The sequence below is a fragment of the Zea mays genome, chromosome 8, assembly GCF_902167145.1.
Source record: "Zea mays cultivar B73 chromosome 8, Zm-B73-REFERENCE-NAM-5.0, whole genome shotgun sequence".
In the NCBI taxonomy this organism is placed as follows: Eukaryota; Viridiplantae; Streptophyta; class Magnoliopsida; order Poales; family Poaceae; genus Zea; species Zea mays.
The window spans coordinates 115,081,065-115,105,053 of NC_050103.1; the positions used below are offsets into that span (position 1 = coordinate 115,081,065).

The 23,989-nt window shown below is 43.5% G+C and overlaps 1 long non-coding RNA gene across 3 annotated transcripts; it reads left to right on the forward strand.

Moving 5' to 3' along the window:
* Window positions 1–9,123: 9,123 nt before the first annotated feature.
* Window positions 9,124–12,414, forward strand: LOC103635726 (uncharacterized). 3 transcript variants are annotated; one of them, XR_002264584.2, is made up of 4 exons: window positions 9,134–9,246; window positions 9,326–9,568; window positions 9,686–9,795; window positions 12,222–12,414. It is a non-coding gene; the product is annotated as an uncharacterized lncRNA (long non-coding RNA). The 3 variants fall into 3 exon arrangements; XR_557583.2 differs by having other exon boundaries at window positions 9,202–9,246; window positions 12,227–12,351; XR_557582.3 differs by lacking the exon at window positions 12,222–12,414 and having other exon boundaries at window positions 9,124–9,246; window positions 9,686–10,032.
* The last annotated feature ends 11,575 nt before the right edge of the window (window positions 12,415–23,989 follow it).

Genomic DNA, 23,989 nt, shown 5'->3' on the forward strand with positions numbered 1-23,989 from the left:
GGCGCAGCTCATGCGGACCTGCTCGGAATTCGGATCGTCCCCGCGAATCGCGCCGCTGACCAACCCTGCGCATAAAAGAAGAATCGGGCCGCATCCTCCTCTCCGCCCGTTGATTCTTTTGTGGCATAGCCATAAGCCCTAGCCTCCGTCGCCGCCCAGAAAGGAGATAGAGAGAGCCGCATCCGGGGAGTCTTCTCGTCCGTCACCATTGAGCCTCGGTGTGCGGATTTGGTGACGAAGTGCTGTGCGCTGAACGTGGTTGACTGCGCAATTTCGTCCGTGGGCGGTCGGTGGTGCGAGAATTCATCGCCGGACTCAGCCACCGCCGCTGTGTCGCCCGCCCTCGCAGTCAGGGCTCGCTCCTGATCGATTCACAGGTAAACCGCCACCGTATCCCTTGCCTTGGTACCCTCAACGCGCTGCACCGGTGGATTAAAAGGGTAGGGTCGTCGGCGGGGTGGAATCTCTCACCGGACTTCACAACGCCGCCACGGGATGCACGGCGCGGCCGCGCCTGTGTGCGGATTCGGGGAATATGCGATCCGACCGTTGAGTCACATGGGGACGGTCCGGATTTAGCCCACGCATTGATAGGCGTAGCTTTGATCTGCATCGTTGGATCTCGGGCGTACGAATCAAATTTAGTGATGGCGTGGTGCTCCGTGGGCCGTTTGATCATGATCTAACCGCGGGTAAAGCGTACCGGTTAGATGTATAGGTAGATCTAATCGCTACCCTTTAGAGTTGATCCGGTGGCCTGAATCGGTGGATACCCCTTCGCGTATCCACTTTGCAGAAAACCCCTGAGAGTGTTTAAGGATCAACCCGCGGTCCGCGGCAGTGTTAGCCTGAGTCTTAGGTCATTTTCCGTGGAAGTCCCCGAGCTTTCTGAGATTTGACACCCAATCCAGAGAATATTGAAAATCAGAAATTAATAGCAGAAATTAATTGTTAATGTATAAATAAATGTTAGAACTTGTTTAATTTGTAGAAAATCAATATGAACTCCAAATTGGTCCATTCCAGTTCCTAAATTTTCATAATATTATTGTCTATCCATTTGTGCCTCTGTTTTGACATAAAAGACACATTAAAATTTGTCTAGCACTCAATCTTGTATTAAATACATAAAACCTTGGGAAATTCATATCTTAAAATCTGTAACTCCAAATTTAATGATTCCAGTTCCTGTGATCTCATTTTAGTCTCTAGATTATTACTGTGTATTTTATTTATATGTTTGGTGTGATGTTAATTTATGCTATACTATGTATGTATTGTATTGATGCGAGTAGACGAGCAAGCCACTGTGGAATCTGAGGTTCAGCTGGTAGAGACTGCTGAGCAGGAGCTCGTGGAAGGCAAGTTGTGCCCTTGATCACTTCTTTTACCCATTCATGTTCTTATTAATCATAATGATCTGCATAGGTTAATTTTGATGGGACCCAATAGGATACCCTAGTTTGTCTATCTTTATACCTTGTTTACCACTGAACTTTCTGGGTAGTACTTGCTAGTGCTATATGTGGTTTTGGGTATGGAGATACATTTTATTCATGAGTATATCTTTGTTATCAGTTGTTATTTACTGTTCATGATAAGATCATTATGTTAATTGGAACATGGAGAACCACCCGGGAAAACAGTGCTACCACAAGGGTTTATGGACGCCCTTGGCTGATTAATTAGGAAAGCTAGTGGAGGACTACCTTACCCGAAAGGGGCATGGGCAGTAGGGGAGTGGTCAGTGTAGGGAGGTCCTTGGTTGATTTTGCTGCGATGGCGGTCAGGCAAGAACCCTGCACTGGAGCTTCCTATAAACTGTAGCGGGTTTTCTGAAGCTAGTGGAACTTTGTAAAGGCCTTGTAGTGGTACCCTGCCTCGCTTCCTTGGTAGAGGTGTATGGAGTCTGATCAACTCTGTGGCAAATGGGTAACACGACTTGTGGGTAAAGATGTGCAACCTTTGCAGAGTGTAAAACTGGTATACTAGCCGTGCTCACGGTCATGAGCGGCTCGGACACTCACATGATTAAATTATGGAACTTAAACTCAATTTGTCATATGCATTGCATCGCAGGTGAGGTTGTTATTTTTGTTCTTCTACTTAATTGGGTTGGTATTCACTTATACTTAGTATCTGCTAATAAAATTTTGACCAACTTTAAAAGCAATGCTCAGCTCTAACCATCCCCTTTAGTAAGCCTTACACTTCACGTGAGCTCCCACCTTTGGCGAGTTCATGCACATTATTCCCCACAACTTGTTGAGCGATGAACGTATGTGAGCTCACTCTTGCTGTCTCACACCCCCCACAGGTCAAGAACAGGTACCGCAGGATGAGGCGCGTGGAGGATGCTGCGATGTGTTCGTGAGAGGTCTAGGTCGTCGTCTCCGAGTCAACTTTGGGTTGCTGGACCGTTGTCTCCTTATAATGTAATTATTTATTTATTTTGTACAGAACTCCTGTTATGTAGTAAAGATGTGACATTCGATCCTGTGCCATGATTCATCATATGTGTGAGACTTGGTCCCAGCACACCTGGTGATTATGTTCGCGCCCGAGTTTTGGACCCTAAAATTCGGGTGTGACAGAAGTGGTATCAGAGGAATGTTGACTGTAGGACGAAACCTAGATAGAACTGGACAACAAATACTTACTTACCTTTGCTACTCTGATTCTTTCTAAACTTTTCTTAATCTTTTCTCATCTAATTCCGCTTACTCTGATTATTCTTATCTTTTCTTTCTAAAGACAAATGTGGATTTCACACTTTGAAATCCTGTGCCTAAAGTGACTTTAGGAATAGGAGACCTACTCTTAGGAACAAAAACAAAACTATTTTTATAGGTATTTGTATGCTTGAATGTTTGTTCTTATGATACTTGTTTGATTTGGATCTTTGATTGAGTGTGATTAGTTGTGGAGTAATGTCCACAATCACATCTGCATATACATATAGAAAAAAACGGTTATAAAAATATCTAAATGAACTAGGTTATCCCTCATCAAAGAATCTAGCCTAGCAAAATCCATCTTATCTTGAAAAAGTCTATCCTACACTCATAGATCCATCTTATCCTAAAAAAATAGATTCTCATCTTATCTTGAAAAGATTTATCTTATCCTAATAGATCTATCTGACCTCAAAAGATTCTACCTTATCCTTATGGATTCATCTTACCCCAATAAGCATATTTATCCCACGCTAGTGTAACAACCATGATCTAGCCTAAAATAAATAAGATCTTATCTAGTCAAACTAGTCACACCAATCTAACCTAGATCTGATCTAATCTAAAGTGACTTATCAAACATGTTAGATAATACTGATGAAATAGATTAGACTCTACTCCTATAGAACGGGTCTTAACTTAGTTCACCCTGCACTAAATTAAGAATGACAGATCGACTTGGCCGTATGCAACTACCTTAACCATCCAATAGTTGCATAACCCCACAATTTTAACCTAGCAAGAGATTCTAACCTACCTACACCATACAATCCATCCTACTCACATATGTCCTAGCCATATGTCCTTAACTCGGATGACAACTCCAAGAAATAAAGGCCAAAGAAGACCAACCATGTCAAAAAAGGATAAGCATCAACTCAAGACTTCAAAGATCAAGTTGAATCGCCAGCAGAATCAAGATCAATAGTTTAGGATGAAGTCTTTCCTTATTATACCCTTCCCACAACCTCTACTTGCCATAACCGTACCTGACCTAATGAATATCTAGACATACAATATTCATATCATCTACTAACTGTTAAAAAAAACTTGAACAAAACTTTGATTCCCAAAACCAAATGAGAAACTAAAATTCTAGACCAAACCTATTATATCCCTTTTCTTACAAATCTCGAGGACGAGATTATTTTTAAGGGGGGTAGGATTTGTAATACTCAAATTTGTAAAAGCCTAAGAAATGATATCATTTTCTCTATATGTGTTGCCTTTACTCATTGGTACATGTGAATAACCGCATTTAAAAGTGAATAATTAACAAGTGATACATAAACAACTTATGCATCATGCTGGTTTTTATTTTTGTGTACATCTTGTGACAATATAAGAAATCATATGAAAAGAAAATATTAAAATCCCAAAGTGGAACCTGAATATAAAAAGAATTCTAGAGTTTAGAAAAGAAAAGCAAACAAATATTATGTGATATAAAAATATAAATAATATATATAAATATATCTCCAAATTAGAACTTGTCATGGCACAATATATCTAAGGATAAATTGGTCACAAGTTTGAATTAAAACTAGAATTTAAAGTTGAACTTGAGAAATCTAAAAAAAAGAAAAGAGGAAGGAAAATAGAAAATAAAAAGAAAAAAAAGAGACCAAAACCTTGGCTGGGCCGAATCTACCCCTAGCGGCCCAACTCCCTCTACCCCGCGCAGCCACAATGCTGCCTACGCTGACATGCGGGGCCCACTGGCCAGTCCCTATACGAGTGCGCCGACAACCCGGGCCCGCTTGCAAGCCGGCCACCGCTGCTTGTGCTCATCGCGTTTCGCGTATAGGTGGGGCCCTCACGTCATCCCTAACAGACCGCCCGCTCCGGCCGGGATCGTGCTCGAGGCGCAGCTCATGCGGAACTGCTCGGAATTCGGATCGTCCCCGCGAATCACGCCGCTGACCAACCCTGCGCATAAAAGAAGAATCGGGCCGCATCCTCCTCTCCGCCCGTTGATTCTTTTGTGGCATAGCCGTAAGCCCTAGCCTCCGTCGCCGCCCAGAAAGGAGATAGAGAGAGCCGCATCCGGGGAGTCTTCTCGTCCGTCACCATTGAGCCTCGGTGTGCGGATTTGGTGACGAAGTGCTGTGCGCTGAACGTGGTTGACTGCGCAATTTCGTCCGTGGGCGGTCGGTGGTGCGAGAATTCGTCGCCGGACTCAGCCACCGCCGCTGTGTCGCCCGCCCTCGCGGTCAGGGCTCGCTCCTGATCGATTCACAGGTAAACCGCCACCGTATCCCTTGCCTTGGTACCCTCAACGCGCTGCACCGGTGGATTAAAAGGGTAGGGTCGTCGGCGGGGTGGAATCTCTCACCGGACTTCACAACGCCGCCGCGGGATGCACGGCGCGGCCGCGCCTGTGTGCGGATTAGGGGAATATGCGATCCGACCGTTGAGTCACATGGGGACGGTCCGGATTTAGCCCACGTATTGATAGGCGTAGCTTTGATCTGCATCGTTGGATCTCGGGCGTACGAATCAAATTTAGTGATGGCGTGGTGCTCCGTGGGCCGTTCGATCATGATCCAACCACGGGTAAAGCGTACCGGTTAGATGTATAGGTAGATCTAATCGCTACCCTTTAGAGTTGATCCGGTGGCCTGAATCGGTGGATACCCCTTCGCGTATCCACTTTGCAGAAAACCCCTGAGAGTGTTTAAGGATCAACCCGCGGTCCGCGGCAGTGTTAGCCTGAGTCTTAGGTCATTTTCCGTGGAAGTCCCCGAGCTTTCTGAGATTTGACACCCAATCCAGAGAATATTGAAAATCAGAAATTAATAGCAGAAATTAATTTTTAATGTATAAATAAATGTTAGAACTTGTTTAATTTGTAGAAAATCCATATGAACTCCAAATTGGTCCATTCCAGTTCCTAAATTTTCATAATATTATTGTCTATCCATTTGTGCCTCTGTTTTGACATAAAAGACACATTAAAATTTATCTAGCACTCAATCTTGTATTAAATACATAAAACCTTGGGAAATTCATATCTTAAAATCTGTAACTCCAAATTTAATGATTCCAGTTCCTGTGATCTCATTTTAGTCTTTAGATTATTACTGTGTATTTTATTTATATGTTTGGTGTGATGTTAATTTATGCTATACTACGTATGTATTGTATTGATGCGAGTAGACGAGCAAGCCAGTGTGGAATCTGAGGTTCAGCTGGTAGAGACTGCTGAGCAGGAGCTCGTGGAAGGCAAGTTGTGCCCTTGATCACTTCTTTTACCCATTCATATTCTTATTAATCATAATGATCTGCATAGGTTAATTTTGATGGGACCCAATAGGATACCCTAGTTTGTCTATCTTTATACCTTGTTTACCACTGAACTTTCTGGGTAGTACTTGCTAGTGCTATATGTGGTTTTGGGTATGGAGATACATTTTATTCATGAGTATATCTTTGTTATCAGTTGTTATTTACTGTTCATGATAAGATCATTATGTTAATTGGAACATGGAGAACCACCCGGGAAAACAGTGCTACCACAAGGGTTTATGGACGCCCTTGGCTGATTAATTAGGAAAGCTAGTGGAGGACTACCTTACCCGAAAGGGGCAAGGGCAGTAGGGGAGTGGTCAGTGTAGGGAGGTCCTTGGTTGATTTTGCTGCGATGGCGGTCAGGCAAGAACCCTGCACTGGAGCTTCTTATAAACTGTAGCGGGTTTTCTGAAGCTAGTGGAACTTTGTAAAGGCCTTGTAGTGGTACCCTGCCTCGCTTCCTTGGTAGAGGTGTATGGAGTCTGATCAACTCTGTGGCAAATGGGTAACACGACTTGTGGGTAAAGATGCGCAACCTCTACAGAGTGTAAAACTGGTATACTAGCCGTGCTCACGGTCATGAGCGGCTCAGACACTCACATGATTAAATTATGGAACTTAAACTCAATTTGTCATATGCATTGCATCGCAGGTGAGGTTGTTATTTTTGTTCTTCTACTTAATTGGGTTGGTATTCACTTATACTTTGTAACTGCTAATAAAATTTTGACCAACTTTAAAAGCAATGCTCAGCTCTAACCATCCCCTTTGGTAAGCCTTACACTTCACGTGAGCTCCCACCTTTGGCGAGTTCATGCACATTATTCCCCACAACTTGTTGAGCGATGAACGTATGTGAGCTCACTCTTGCTGTCTCACACCCCCCCACAGGTCAAGAACAGGTACCGCAGGATGAGGCGCGTGGAGGATGCTGCGATGTGTTCGTGAGAGGTCTAGGTCGTCGTCTCCCAGTCAACTTTGGGTTGCTGGACCGTTGTCTCCTTATAATGTAATTATTTATTTATTTTGTACAGAACTCCTGTTATGTAGTAAAGATGTGACATTCGATCCTGTGCCATGATTCATCATATGTGTGAGACTTGGTCCCAGCACACCTGGTGATTATGTTCGCGCCCGGGTTTTGGACCCTAAAATCCGGGTGTGACAGAGATTCATGACCCCTTGATACATGGGTAATATGACTTATGGGTAAAGATGTGCAACCTCTGCAGAGTGTAAAACTGGTATATCAGTCGTGCTCACGGTCATGAGCGGCTCAGACTCTCACATGAATAACTTATGGAATTAAATTTAACTGGTCATTTGCATCGCATTGTGGTTTATTATTAATTTTGATCTATTATTACTCTAGTTTGGTATATACTTACATTTAGTAACTGCTAATAAAATTTGACCAACTTATTAAAAGCAATGCTCATCTTTAACTATTATGTTGATCAGTCTTACACTTTATTTGAACTCCCACATTTGGTGAGTTCATGCACATTATTCCCCACAACTTGCTAAGCTATGATCTTTTGTGAGCTCACTCTTGCGATATATAACCCTCCCACATGAGAAGAACAGGTGGTCCAAGAGTAGGCCTACAACGAAGAGTACGAGCTTATCTAGGTGGTGTCTCGTAGTCAGCTTGATGGCGCCGAGGAATAATATTTAGTTTGCTTCATTGTTATCATTTATTTTTGTAAGGCTTCCGCTATGTAATAATGATACTCGTGACATTTATCTCTATACATTTTGTCATTATATGTGATGTTCTTTTTTGACGCACATATGAGACGCACCGGCTTTATCCCTTAAATCTGAGTGTGACATATATACGGTTCCTTAGGGATAGGGATGAAAACAGATACTTATTTGGATATAATTTTTTGTCTTTTTTCTTTGATTGTGAATAAATAGGATATAAAATCTGCTATTTGTATTCATATTCTTGTTTTTAGCATTGAGTTTTTAAAGTTTCATGAAAAGTAAACCTTAAATTTATCATATATCTTCTCAATTAATAGATACAATTCAGATATGGATAATTTTCATCTTTTGTTGCAGAGAGTATATAATGTATAAAAAAATTATGCAAAATTTTATTGTTATCTATACTAATGCGCTTGATTACATAAGAAAAAGATTAGCATTAAATTTCATACATATCTATTTTAAAATATTAGATTTGTTCAAATAGTTCGGATACCCATTTTCATTCGTACCTAGAGAATCTGAAATAAAAAATTGAAAAAACAATAAAGTATCTAGACGCATCAATAGTACTTCTCCAATCACTGGAAAAGATAATCTGTGATGAGAGACTAGGCGCCCAAAATACAAGTGCTTTTTGTAGTAGGCGGAAAGAAAGAAGTCGAATCAATTCTTTAACGTTCCATTTTGCTTGAGCCGTCCAACAAAGTGCTTGAACAAACAATCGAAATTTCACTATTATCTAGATGCAATATGGGTGGTCAACCGAATCTAAAAGTTTGACACCATATCTGCATCTAATACTCCCTCGGTCTCAAAATGTTTGCCATTCTCATTTTACGAAGAATCAACTATTTTTAACTTTGCTCAAATATATATACGAAAATGTTAATATTTATAGTACATCATTAGTATCATTAGAAAGATATTTGAATATATATTTTTAGTAAAATTATTTGGAGACACAAACGTTGCTAATATTTTCTATAAATTTGATCAAACTTGATAAAGTTTGACCGGCACGTACATTATAACAGAAATATTTTGGACGAAGGGAGTATCTGTTATTATAAACCATAGCATATGCTCCGACATATGTCATGCCCTCTAGCAAAATAAAAACGGCCAATGGCTAATAAATAATAAAACTATAAAAGCTTTTATGATGATTGAACGAACGCCAGTGGGATTCATTAGGTTGATGCCGGAGAATAATCAACGGTTCTGCTTGTATTATTTTGCATTTGAAGCTTTAAATAAATGATCACAGCGGCCATTCGAGATTCTATCTCATATAGTGGCTTCAGTGCAAGCCTTGTCGCCTAGTTTTAATTAAGTTGAATGCGCTATAAATATACGCCACTGTGAAGAGCAGTTGCGCACATTTGGCTTCCGATCCCCGGCCAACACTACCAGCTCTGTTGCCTTCCCCCCACCCCCCCCCCCCCCCCCCCCCCCCCTCCCCAGGATCTGCAGTTTGCATAGCGCTCTATGCAGTTCCAATGTACGTAAATACGTCTTTTGAACTAAATTGACCAGAAACACAGTATGATGCATTTTCTCGGTCTGACTTTGTTTTCCAGGTTGACATTTAAAAGGGTGATAAAGGAGGCTAGCGTAGGCGAGTTCTCATGCGTCCCGTATATACTGGCTCTGTTCAGCACACTCACCTATAGCTGGTATGGCTTCCCACTTCCCAGTCGTGAGTTGTGGAAGGGAAAATCTGACAACCTCTGGCACCTGCTTATCATCTGCGCAAGGCATTTGGTGGAAGCATTGGTATAGTGACAGCCATATCGATGTACAGCTCTCCGCTTGTAGCTGTGGTGAGTGCCGCCGTCAGGCATCAGTTGTAGCCATCGTTCCTGAATTAAGGAAGGCTTTGTTCGTAGCACCTCATGACTGAAACATTTTCATGTTCCTTCCTACAACTTAATCTGCAGAAACAGGTTATCAAGACAAAAGGCTAGCGTGGAGTTCATGCCTTTCTACCTGTCCTTGTTCTCCTTCTTAGCCAGCTTAATCTGGATGGTTTATGGGATCCTATATCACGGTCAGTATGCAACCTAGCATTACAAAAGTGCATTTAAAAGAGACTCTATTATTCGCCACCAAAATCAAGCTATTGCTCAAGTCCGGTTTTATTAGTTAGCATACTCTAAAGCTGAATATCTTTTTTTTTTCTAAATCTATTGGTATACTTAAAGTTAATTGGACTGTTGGTAGAGTCTTATTGCTTGTAATTGCAACTGTTATTCATCTAACTTATTGTTTTATGCTTTACTCTATGTTGATTACATAATTAGACGACTGCATGATGCTTAAGCTCTTGCCTTTTTTTTTGTTTTGAAATCTATAGCCTAGACAGACCATCAATATTTCTAGAATTAAAAACTCTAAACAGAGCACCACATAGACTATACTTTAGGAAAATTTCGATATTTTTATATTTTCTTTATATATATATATATATATAGTTATAGTATTTAGAGCCCTGAGCTCTGTATAACTATTGGAAGCCCCGACCACACACCGACCAGGTGCGCAGACCGCACCAGACCCTTTTTGGCTTATTATACCTAACTGATTACGATAAATTATAATACGAGTTATGCTGATGTGTGTTACAATTTATGCAAATCTATGGGCCATCGCGTAGATTTCGTCCCGCATATTACGTGCATAGGGCCCACGATCCCACCCATGCGCTCGCATTTATTCAGTCCCACGCCGCCACTATAAAAACACCCCCTCGCCGCCAAGGATTAGGTTTTAGCGGCGGCGGCGGTTCCCTTGGGCGTGCGAGCGCTGGTGATCCTGGGGGCCAGCAGCGGTGCCGCCCCGAGGCAGGCGACCGACGGCGACGCTCCCGAGGCGGGCGCGTAAGCGGCGACAGCGGTAGCGCACCCTAGGCCCGATGGCAACGACGTGTGTCTCATCCGTCTCTGCGATGGCCACCGCCGCTGCCGCTCCAGCGTCTGTGGCACCGTCCCCTACGCCAAAGGCCAACAACAACAGGAAGGTGGTGGTGCCTGGGATGACTGGGTACGAGCTGCTCAAGCGCGTCAAGGAGTCGGCGGCGCTTAGGGACATCCTCGTCGTCATCATGTCGTCGGAGAACGTGCCCGCCCGCATCATCCCGCTGCCTGGAGGAGTTCGACCCGCGTATCGCCGTAATTTAGGCCCTATTCGTCGTTACGAAATAAATTAATGATGTACGCTAAAATTTGTACCCATTTACGCTGTTTTGGTTCACGTTTTACGCTGAAATTTGACCGAGCTAGAATCCGTGCACGATCGAACGTGCGCAATTTTCACGCCGTAATTTTCGGGCCGCATTCGCTGTTACGAAATAGGTCTATAATTTACGTAAATTTCGTATTCATTTACGCTATTTCGGTTCACGTTTTATGATTAAATCCACCCGAGCCAGAACCCTAGCACGATCGGCTGCACACGATTTTCACGCCGTAATTTTGGCCCCGTTTGCTGTTACAAAACAGAGTATAGGATTTACGCTAAATTTCGTATTCATTTACGCTGTTTTAGCTCACGTTTTACGCTAGAATCCGCCCGAGCCAGAACCGGCGCACGATCAGCTGCACGCGATTTTCACGCCGTAATTTTGGGCTCTGTTTGCTGTTACAAAACAGATATAGGATTTACGCTAAATTTCATACTCATTTACGTTATTTTAGCTCACGGTTTACGCTGGAATCGGCCCGAGCCAGGACCCACGCACGATCGCCTGCACACGATTTTCACGCCGTAATTTTAGGCCCTGTTTGTTGTTACAAAACAGGTATAGGATTTACGCTAAATTTTGTACTCATTTACGTTGTTTTAGCTTAGGAAAGCTAGTGGAGGACTACCTTACCCGAAAGGGGCAAGGACAGTAGGGGAGTGGTCGGTATAGGGAGGTTCTCAGGTTGATTTTGCTGCGATGGCTTTTCAGACGGGGATTCCTATGCTGCGCTCCATACAAATTGTAGCGGGTTTTCTGAAGCTAGTGGAACTTTGTAAAGGCCTCGTAGGGTTACCCTACCTCGCTTCCTTGGTAGAGGTGTATGGGATTCATGACCCCTTGGTAGATGGGTAATATGACTTGTGGGTAAAGATGTGCAAACTCTGCAGAGTGTAAAACTGGTATATCAGTCGTGCTCACGGTCATGAGCGGCTCGAACCCGAGTAACTTATGGAATTAAATTTAACTAGTCATTTGCATCACATTGTGGTTTATTATTAATTTTGATCTATTATTACTCTGGTTTGGTATATACTTACATTTAGTAACTGCTAATAAAATTTGACCAACTTATTAAAAGCAATGTTCATCTTTAACTATTATTTGTTGATCAGTCTTACACTTCATTTGAACTCTCACCTTTGGTGAGTTCATGCAAATTATTCCCCACAACTTGCTAAGCTATGATCTTTTGTGAACTCACTCTTGCGATATATAAACCCCCACATGAGAAGAATAGGTGGTCCAAGAGAAGGCCTATAACGAAGAGTATGAGCTTATCTAGGTGACGTCTCCCAGTCAGCTTGATGGCGCCGAGGAATAATATTTAGTTCGCTTCATTGTTATCATTTATTTTTGTAAGACTTCCGCTATGTAATAATGATACTCGTGACATTTATCTCTATACACTTTGTCATTATATGTGATGTTCTTCTTTGGCGCACATATGAGACGCATCCGACTTTATCCCTTAAATCTGGGTGTGACATATATAAGGTTTCTTAGGGATAGGGATGAAAACAGATACTTATTTGGATATAATTTTTTGTCTTTTTTCTTTGATTGTGAATAAATAGGATATAAAATCTGTTATGTGTATTCATATTCTTCTTTTTAGCATTGAGTTTTTAAAGTTTCATGAAAAGTAAACCTTAAATTTATCATATATCTTCTCAATTGATAGTACAATTCAGATACGGATAATTTTCATCTTTTTGTTGTAGAGAGCAAATAATGTATAAAAAATTATGCAAAATTTTATTGTTATCTATAATAATGCGCTTGATTACACAAGAAAAAGATTAGCATCAAATTTTATACCTATCTATTTTAAAATATTAGATTTGTTCAAATAGTTCGGATACCCTTTTTCATTCGTACCTAGAGAATCTCATATAAAAAATTGAAAAAACAATAAAGTATCTAGACGCATCAATAGTACTTCTCCAATCACTGGAAAAGATAATCTGTGATGAGAGACTAGGCGCCCAAAATACAAGTGCTTTTTGTAGTAGGCGGAAAGAAAGAAGTCGAATCAATTCTTTAACGTTCCATTTTGCTTGAGCCGTCCAACAAAGTGCTTGAACAAACAATCGAAATTGCACTATTATCTAGATGCAATATGAGTGGTCAACCGAATCTAAAAGTTTGACACCATATCTGCATCTAATACTCCCTCGGTCTCAAGATGTTTGCCATTCTCATTTTTCAAGGAATCAACTATTTTTAACTTTGATCAAATTTATATAAGAAAATGTTAATATTTATAGTACATCATTAGTATCATTAGAAAGATATTTGAATATATTTTTTTAGTAAAATTATTTGGAGACACAAACATTGCTAATATTTTCTATAAATTTGATCAAACTTGATAAAGTTTGACTGGCACGGACGAGGGGAGTATCTGTTATTATAATAGCAGATGCTCCGACATATGTCAGGCCCTCTAACAAAATAAAAACGGCCAATGGCTAATAAACAATAAAACTATAAAAGCTTTTATGATATTGGATGCGCTATAAATATACGCCCCTGTGAACAGCAGTTGCGCACATTTGGCTTCCCATCCCCGGCCAACACTATAGCAGCACTAGGAAAAGAGACTCGACTGCCTTGAGAACAACAATAATGGTTATTGCATACGTACGAGTGATAGTTGGAATTATAGGTATTTCCTTTTTCTTTTACAGGTACCTTGAAATTCATTTCATTTCACCATTGGTTTCAAGAATTAATCGCTCTGTTGCCTCCCCCAGGATCTGCAGTTTGCATAGCGATCTATGCAGTTCCAATTTCCAATGTACGTAAATACGTCTTTTGAAATACATTGACCAGAAACACAGTATGATGCATTTTCTCGATTTGACTTTGTTTTCCAGGTTGACATTAAAAAGGGTGATAAGGGAGGCTAGCGTAGGCGAGTTCTCATCACTACCGAAAACAACCGCTTTGCCGAGTGACTGAAGCACTCAACGAACCCTTAAAAACACTCGGCAAAGGCTTTGCCGAGTGTGACACTCGGCAAAGAAGGCTCGGTAAACAGTACATCGACAAAGACTTCTTTGCCGAGTACTTTTTCTCGGGCACTCGGCAAAGAGGTTTGCCGAGTGCTAGGGAGCACTTGGCAAATAAAAGCAGTCGTTACGGCACCGGGTGACGGAGACGGCGGCTTTCCCGAGTGTCCCTGGTGACACTCGGCAAAGGAGTTATCTTTGCCGAGTGTCTGCCCGGCAGCACTCGACAAAGAGCCCGCCAGGGAGGGTCCCCATGTCAGGCTCTTTGCCGAGTGTTTTGTGCGGCACTCGGCAAAGCCGACCTCTTTGCCGAGTGCCACCGACATAACACTCGGCAAAGAACCTAAACCGGTGCTCAGGTCTGTGCTCTTTGCCGAGTGTTATGACCCTGACACTCGGCAAAGCACCTCTTTACCGAGTGTAACACTCGGCAAAGTGACCAGTATCTACCTTTTTATTTGTTTTTTGTATTCCATCCACACAAACAAAAGATATCACATATATACATCACAGATATCATCACAAACATAAATAGCCAACACAAACATAAAACCGTCACCACAAACTTAAATATCCATCACAAACATAAGTGTTCAACACAAGTATCAAACACAAACATAAGTCTCAAACGTCGCAAGCTCTCACATAAGTATCAAACACAGACATAAGTATTATACATAAGTTCTGAAGTCTAAAACAATGAAAACACAACACTCATGGAGGTGGGCGGTTTGACCGGGGCTGGGTTGGGCTGAACCCTTCCGGAGGGTTGTTGGATGCCGCCCCAGATTGGCCCTACACAGAGAAGAGATTGCATGTGTTATACCAGATGCATTACAAACATCTAACTACAATTTTGATACTCACAGGAGTGTGGAAGAGAGCAGGGTCAACTGGAGGGAACAATGGAGGTGGTGGAGCGATGCCCTATGCGGCGCCAAGGCTCTGCATGTACTGGAACATCTCCGCCATCCTCTGATGATCTGCCCGGCGCTCCGCCTCCCGCTCCGCCATCATCCTCGCCTCCATCTCGTGATGTTCCCTCCTCTCTTCTTCTAGTTGGGTCTGTAATATTACAAGCCAACGTTATAGTAAATCAAAGAGTAGGTATATAACTCAAGGAAGGACGAGTTACAGAAGCACTAACCTCGAGTTGTTGTATGTGATGCTGTGAGCTGTCATGCCGAGGTCGTATGGCTGGACTCGAGCCCTTGCTCCTTGCTCTCACCTGAGACAGAGTGGGAGTGGAGGACGAGTCGATTGCCCTGTCGGCAATCCAGTACCGCCCATGTCTCTTGCCTCCTCCGACCCTCATGAGCACATCGGGGTCGATCGGCTCGGTGCTCGGATCATAGTCTGGGCCATGGACCATTTGCGCCATGGCGGTGTAGTCATGGAGACGGCTGTAGACGGTGGGGTTGGTGTAGGCCTCTGGCCCGTCATCCGGGTTGTAGGTGACGTCGGACGTCGCCTTACCCTTATGGGCCATAGCATAGGCCGAGAAGGTGGAGCAAGGCCGTCCACCATGTGACGCCGACTGCAACGAAAACCAACGAGATAGTTAGAAATAATATCTAACTTAGTGCTATATATCTAAATAAAAAAGGTGGTGTACCCATGCTTTGGCATATTGGCCCAGGCTCCGGCTGCCTTGGTGGTGGGAGGGGCCTTGCATCATCAAACACCGTTCCCGGCTAGCGGTGTGCGCCTCGTCCCACTCAGCCGAACACCACCTATCCACCATCTGCTCCCAGCATAGAGGATGTGCGGCGCACCAATGTGGAATCATCTACAAAGTAAACACGTAAAGTGCATATCAGAAGATAAAATAAAATTCATGTATGGAGTACTGGTACCAAACATGCATGACTTTACCTGCAGGTACTGCTCCCTGGTCAACGACATGGTTCGGGCTTGAGGTTTGGTCACCCTCTCCCCAAGGACGGAGCCGTGGTAGGTGATGATGGCCTGGATGCGGGCCTCATAGTGCATGTCCACGACGAGCTTCTTACAGCTCGTGGTGGCCACCACAACCGCCCTAGCCTCGTATCCAGCATCGCATCTAAAGAAATCCTGCATACAAAAACGATGTATCCATACATTATTTCAAGAATTTGCAACGAATGCGACATATTTTACATTATACTAAGACTTACCCACAGTTCTTGCTTCACCCGCTCCGCCTTGTTATTGAATTCCCTGTTGTAACACCCTAAAGTTCAATCTTGTGAAAATGAAGAAAATTCCCCAAAGGTTTTGAATCAAAACACCTTTCCTTAAAGGTATTCATAATTTCGAAGTTACTACTCCCAAAATTAATATAATTTTTTTTGACTAAAATAAAAGACACCTAGATAAACTAAAACATCCTTGGATTGAAATTATATAGATGAACTATGATTAGACTATATTGTTAATATATAATCTACACTATAAATTATAATTCCCTAAAATTCATGAGATATAAACTATTCTCTATTTTCATGGTTGGAGCATGTCTAAAAGAACTAAAATAAAATAAATATATAAAATATGTTTTTGCACTTCATGCTGAAGTTTTTGAACTGTGCATTCTAAATGGATTTGAAATTTAAAACTACATTTGAATTTAATTGGATATGAGAATAAAGAATAGAAAACAAGAAAGAAAAAAAAGACCTTGTTGCGCCATGGGCCATATCCTCCCCGTGCCGGCCCATTTGCTTCTCATCTGCGCAGCCCTGTTCCTGCAAATAGCGCTGACACGCGGGCCCCACCATTCAGCCTCACGCATCCGCCATGCGCGCGCCAGCCCTGGTTTCTCTGACGCACGGGCCTTGGTCGCAGGTCCTTCACTCATACTCGCGCGGACTACCGATCTGTGCGCCTGGCGCCACTAACGTGTGGGACCGGTTTGGCTGGGTCGTTTTTTCCCTTTTCTGCATGCTCCATGAACGGAATCCGCGCGTTCTTCGCCGCCGGGATCTCCGACCGGCCGTTATGGCGCTGCTCCCTGGCGCATAAGTAGCAGACCCCTGGCCATAAAGCATCCAGTCGAGACTTCCCCTCTCCCCGTTCTTTTGTGCCCATGTCGTGCCCTCCCCACTCCATCGCCGCGGGAAGCAGGGTGTCACCACGGATGGTCTTCGCCCTGGCCATCGGACTCGCCACGCGGGATGATCTAAGGATGAATGCGGGGCTCGTGCATGGTGCACTGGGTAACCCAGGGGCTTAGCGATGCCTGGGTCATCACGAATTGCTCACCGGAGCAATTTGTACTGCCGCATACCACACCTCGCCATGACCGCCTGGCGGGAGAGAGAAGGCAGAGAGAGGAGAAAGGAGGGGATTCCGCCGCAGCCGAGCCCCAGTTCATGCTCTTCTTCACTCGCATCTCCGGACCGCCTCCCTGGGAGCTCCATGGACGATGGCTTCTGCTGCGCCACCACATGTCGAACAGAGAGAAAACGAAGGAGAGAGATAGCTAGAGAGTTGGCCGCCAACATGGATCTCGTGCGTGGGCAACTCCCCGGCCCGGCGGGTGTTCCAGGCGCATCGTGAGATACCGCCGCGCGTGCGTGTGACCTCGGTAAGCGAGGACCGCCGCCATGGGGTCGATGATTCCTCGCCGGCAAATGGGCTGCGGCGACCTGCGCGTTGGTCACCTGTTGCCACCGTGGGGAAGAAGCGGTTGCCTGCGCCGTTGATTTCCTCTTGCACGGCTATGATCAGGTGGGTGCTTTCCCTTTCGTCCTATTGAATCCGTGTCGTCAATTCGGAGATGAACGGTCCTGTGCGCTCGACTCTTGATCTGATCTGGATCACTGGATCATGATCCGATGGCTATCGGTGTACCGGTTCGATTATAAAACATGATCTAATCGTGGTCGTAGAAGTCTAATCTTGCGGCTGAGATAGACGTGTACCCCTTCGGTCCTGGTCATTTTTCAAAAGGGCCCCTGACTTTCTTAAAAATAAAACCCGCCGTCCACTCGGATTGTTTACTTAGTCTGAGAAAGTTTATGATTTAGCCCCTAACCTTCCTGGATTTGGGTGCTCAGCCAGGAGATAGAAAATCAGAAAAATAAATTTAGAAAATGATTTTAATGTGAAAATAAATGCTAGAAACTTGTATAATTCATATTTAATTCATTTTAACTCCAAATTGAGTCATTCCAGTTGCAATAGTTTTGCTTTAATATTATCTATCACCTAGTATCTCTGTTTATCCATGAAACTTGATTTAAAATTATTCACATGAATAACCCTATTCTAAGCGCTAAATAACTTCATAAATTCATAACTTATTAATCGTAACTCCGAATTTAGTGGTTCTTATTCCCACGATCTCGTAGCAACGCGTAGAACATTATTATGCAGTTGTTCTTATGTTTGATGTAATGTTAATTTTGCCTATACCATGTTTGTTTGTATTGCTACGAATAGCAGTGAGGTAACGAGAATCTGAAGATCATCCTGGTACCTGGAATCTCACGTCCCAGGCAAGTTGTGCCCTTGATCACTTCTTTTTACCCAGTCATGTTCTGATTAATCATAATGATCTGCATAGGTTAATTTTGATGGGACCCAACTGATAGTCGCCTAGAGGGGGGTGAATAGGGCGAAACTGAAATTTACAAATATAAACACAACTACAAGCCGGATTAGCGTTAGAAATAAAATCGAGTCCGCGAGAGAGGGCGCAAAACAAATCGCAAACAAATAAAGAGTGTGACACGCGGATTTGTTTTACCGAGGTTCGGTTCTTGCAAACCTACTCCCCGTTGAGGAGGCCACAAAGGCTGGGTCTCTTTCAACCCTTCCCTCTCTCAAACGATCCCTCGGATCGAGTGAGCTTTCTCTTCTCAATCACTTGGAACACAAAGCTCCCACAAGGACCACCACAAGTTTGGTGTCTCTTGCCTCAATTACAAGTGAGTTTGATTGCAATGAAAGAATCAAGAAAGAAGAAAGCAATCCAAGCGCAAGAGCTCGAAAGAACACAAGCAAATCACTCTCTCTAGTCACTATGGCGTTGTGTGGAATTTGGAGAGGATTTGATCTCTTTGGTGTGTCTAGAATTGAATGCTAGAGCTCTAGTAGTAGTTGGGAAGTGGAAAAACTTGGATGCAATGAATGGTGGGGTGGTTGGGGTATTTATAGCCTCAACCACCAAAAGTGGCCGTTGGAAGGCTGTCTGTTCGATGGCGCACCGGACAGTCCGGTGCACACCGGACAGTCCGGTGCCTCCTGCCACGTCATCACTGCCGTTGGATTCTGACCGTTGGAGCTTCTGACTTCTGGGCCCGCCTGGATGTCCGGTGCACACCGGACATGAACTGTTCACTGTCCGGTGCGCCAGTATGGGCGTGCCTGACGACTGCGCGCCTCTGGCGCGCATTGAATGCGCCTGCAGGTGACCGTTGGCGCGGAAGTAGCCGTTGCTCCGTGGATGCACCGGACAGTCCGGTGAATTTTAGCGGAGCGGCTGAATTAAATTCCCGAGGCTGGCGAGTTCCAGAGGCCGCTGTTCCTTGGAGCACCGGACACTGTCCGGTGTACACCGGACAGTCCGGTGAATTATAGCGGAGCGCCTCCGGAAATTCCCGAAGGTGGCGAGTTCGAGTTGGAGTCCTCTGGTGCACCGGACACTGTCCGGTGGTGCACCGGACACTTTCCGGTGTACACCGGACAGTCCGGTGCCCCCAGACCAGAGATGCCTTCGGTTGACCTTTGCTCCTTTGTTGAATCCAATATTTGATCTTTTTATTGGCTAAGTATGAACCTTTTAGCACCTGTATAACTTATACACTAGAGCAAACTAGTTAGTCCAATTAATTTGTGTTGGGCAATTCAACCATCAAAATTATTTAGGAACTAGGTGTAAGCCTAATTCCCTTTCAATCTCCCCCTTTTTGGTGATTGATGCCAACACAAACCAAAACAAATATAGAAGTGCATAATTGAACTAGTTTGCATAATGTGAGTGTAAAGGTTGCTTGGAATTGAGCCAATATAAATACTTATAAAATATGCATGGATTGTTTCTTTGTTTTTAACATTTTGGACCACACTTGCACCATATGTTTTGTTTTTGCAAATTCTTTTGTAAATCCTTTTTCAAAGTTCTTTTGCAAATAGTCAAAGGTAAATGAATAAGATTTTGCAAAGCATTTTTTAAGATTTGAAATTTTCTCCCCCTATTTCAAATGCTTTTTCTTTGACTAAACAAAACTCCCCCTAAATGAGATCCTCCTCTTAGTGTTCAAGAGGGTTTTGATATATTCTTTTGAAATGCTACTTTCTCCCCCTTTTGAACACAATAGGATACCAATTTGATAAAATTCTTGGAAACACGAAGTTTTTGAAATTGGTGGTGGTGATGCGGTCCTTTTGCTTTGGGCTCTCTTACTTTCTCCCCCTTTGGCATGAATCGCCAAAAACGGAATCATTAGAGCCCTTCAATTACTTTCTTCCCCTTTGGTCATAAATAAAAGAGTTAAGATTATACCAAAGATGAAGTCCTTTTGCTTTCTCCCCTCAAGATGGAGAGACTTGGAGCGACGGCGAAAGATGAGTTACGGAGTGGAAGCCTTTGTCTTTGCCGAAGACTCCAATTCCCTTTCAATACACCTATGACTTGGTTTGAAATAGACTTGAAAACACATTAGTCATAGCATATGAAGGGGACATGATCAAAGGTATATAAAATGAGCTATGTGTGCAATCTAGCAAAAGAAGTTGCGTGAATTAAGAATATTGAGCTCATGCCTAAGTTTGGTGAAAGATTGTTCATCTAGTGGCTTGGTAAAGATATCAGCTAATTGATCTTTAGTGTTAATGTAAGAAATCTCGATATCTCCCTTTTGTTGGTGATCCCTAAGAAAATGATACCGGATGGCTATGTGTTTAGTGCGGCTATGCTCGACGGGATTGTCGGCCATTTTGATTGCACTCTCATTATCACATAGCAAAGGGACTTTGGTTAATTTGTAACCGTAGTCCCGCAGGGTTTGCCTCATCCAAAGCAGTTGCGCGCAACAATGGCCTGCGGCAATGTACTCGGCTTCGGCGGTAGAAAGAGCAACCGAATTTTGCTTCTTTGAAGCCCAAGACACCAAGGATCTTCCCAAGAACTGGCAAGTCCCCGATGTGCTCTTCCTATTGATTTTGCACCCCGCCCAATCGGCATCCGAATAACCAAGCAAATCAAATGTGGATCCCCGAGGGTACCAAAGCCCAAACTTAGGAGTATAAGCTAAATATCTCAAGATTCGTTTTACGGCCGTAAGGTGGGATTCCTTAGGGTCGGATTGGAATCTTGCACACATGCAAACGGAAAGCATAATGTCCGGTCGAGATGCACATAAATAGAGTAAAGAACCTATCATCGACCGGTATACCTTTTGATCCACGGACTTACCTCCCGTGTCGAGGTCGAGATGCCCATTGGTTCCCATGGGTGTCTTGATGGGTTTGGCATCCTTCATCCCAAACTTAGCAAGAATGTCTTGAGTGTACTTGGTTTGGCTAATGAAGGTGCCCTCTTGGAGTTGCTTGATTTGAAATCCCAAGAAGTACTTCAACTCCCACATCATAAACATCTCGAACTTTTGTGTCATGATCCTACTAAACTCCTCACATGTAGACTCGTTAGTAGACCCAATTATAATATCATCAACGTAAATTTGGCATACGAACAAGTCATTTTCAAGAGTTTTAGTAAAGAGTGTAGGATCGGCCTTGCCGACTTTGAAGCCATTAGCGATAAGGAAATCTCTAAGGCATTCATACCATGCTCTTGGGGCTTGCTTGAGCCCATAAAGCGCCTTAGAGAGCCTATAGACATGGTTAGGGTACTCACTATTTTCAAAGCCGGGAGGTTGCTCAACATAGACCTCTTCCTTGATTGGTCCATTGAGGAAGGCACTTTTCACGTCCATTTGATAGAGCTTAAAGCCATGGTAAGTAGCATAGGCCAATAATATGCGAATTGACTCAAGCCTAGCTACGGGTGCATAGGTTTCACCGAAGTCCAAACCTTCGACTTGGGAGTATCGCTTGGCCACAAGTCGAGCTTTGTTCCTTGTCACCACACCATGCTCATCTTGCTTGTTGCGGAAGACCCATTTGGTTCCTACAACATTTTGATTAGGACGTGGAACTAAATGCCATACCTCATTCCTGGTGAAGTTGTTGAGCTCCTCTTGCATTGCCACCACCCAATCCGAATCTTGGAGTGCTTCCTCTACCCTGTGCGACTCAATAGAGGAAACAAACGAGTAATGTTCACAAAAATGTGCAACACGGGATCTAGTAGTTACCCCCTTATGAATGTCGCCGAGGATGGTGTCGACGGGGTGATCTCGTTGGATTGCTTGGTGGACTCTTGGGTGTGGCGGCCTTGGTTCATCATCCTCCTTGTCTTGACCATTTGCATCTCCCCCTTGATCAATGCCGTCATCTTGAGGTGGCTCATTTGCTTGATCTTCTTCTTTATCATCTTGAGCCTCATCCTCATTTTGAGTCGGTGGAGATGCTTGCGTGGAGGAGGATGGTTGATCTTGTGCATTTAGAGGCTCTTCGGATTCCTTAGGACACACATCACCAATGGACATGTTCCTTAGCGCGATGCACGGAGCCTGTTCTTCACCTATCTCATCAAGATCAACTTGCTCTACTTGAGAGCCGTTAGTCTCATCAAACACAACGTCACAAGAAACTTCAACTAGTCCCGAGGACTTGTTAAAGACTCTATATGCCCTTGTGTTTGAATCATATCCTAGTAAAAAGCCTTCTACGGTCTTAGGAGCAAATTTAGATTTTCTACCTCTTTTAACAAGAATAAAGCATTTGCTACCAAAGACCCTAAAATATGAAATGTTGGGCTTTTTACCGGTTAGGAGTTCGTATGATGTCTTCTTGAGGATTCGGTGTAGATACAACCGGTTGATGGCGTAGCAAGCGGTGTTGACCGCCTCGGCCCAAAACCGATCCGAAGTCTTGTACTCATCAAGCATGGTTCTTGCCATGTCCAATAGAGTTCGATTCTTCCTCTCCACTACACCATTTTGTTGTGGCGTGTAGGGAGAAGAGAACTCATGCTTGATGCCCTCCTCCTCAAGGAAACCTTCAATTTGAGAGTTCTTGAACTCCGTCCCGTTGTCGCTTCTTATTTTCTTGATCCTTAAGCCGAACTCATTTTGAGCCCGTCTCAAGAATCCCTTTAAGGTCTCTTGGGTTTGAGATTTCTCCTGTAAAAAGAATACCCAAGTGAAGCGAGAATAATCATCCACAATAACTAGACAGTACTTACTCCCGCCGATGCTTATGTAAGCGATCGGGCCGAATAGATCCATGTGTAGAAGCTCCAGTGGCCTGTCGGTCGTCATGATGTTCTTATGTGGATGATGGGCACCAACTTGCTTTCCTGCGTGGCATGCGCTACAAACCCTGTCTTTCTCAAACTAAACATTTGTTAATCCTAAAATGTGTTCTCCCTTTAGAAGTTTGTGAAGATTCTTCATCCCAACATGGGCTAGTCGGCGGTGCCAGAGCCAACCCATGTTAGTCTTAGCAATTAAGCAAGTGTCGAGTTCAGCTCTATCAAAATCTACCAAGTATAGCTGACCCTCTAACACTCCCTTAAATGCTATTGAATCATCACTTCTTCTAAAGACAGTGACCCCTATATCAGTAAAGAGACAGTTGTAGCCCATTTGACATAATTGAGAAACGGAAAGCAAATTGTAATCTAATGAATCTACAAGAAAAACATTAGAAATGGAATGGTCAGGTGATATAGCAATTTTACCCAATCCTTTGACCAAACCTTGATTTCCATCCCCGAATGTGATAGCTCGTTGGGGATCTTGGTTTTTCTCGTAGGAGGAGAACATCTTCTTCTCCCCTGTCATGTGGTTTGTGCACCCGCTGTCGAGTATCCAACTTGAGCCCCCGGATGCATAAACCTACAAAACAATTTTAGTTCTTGACTTTAGGTACCC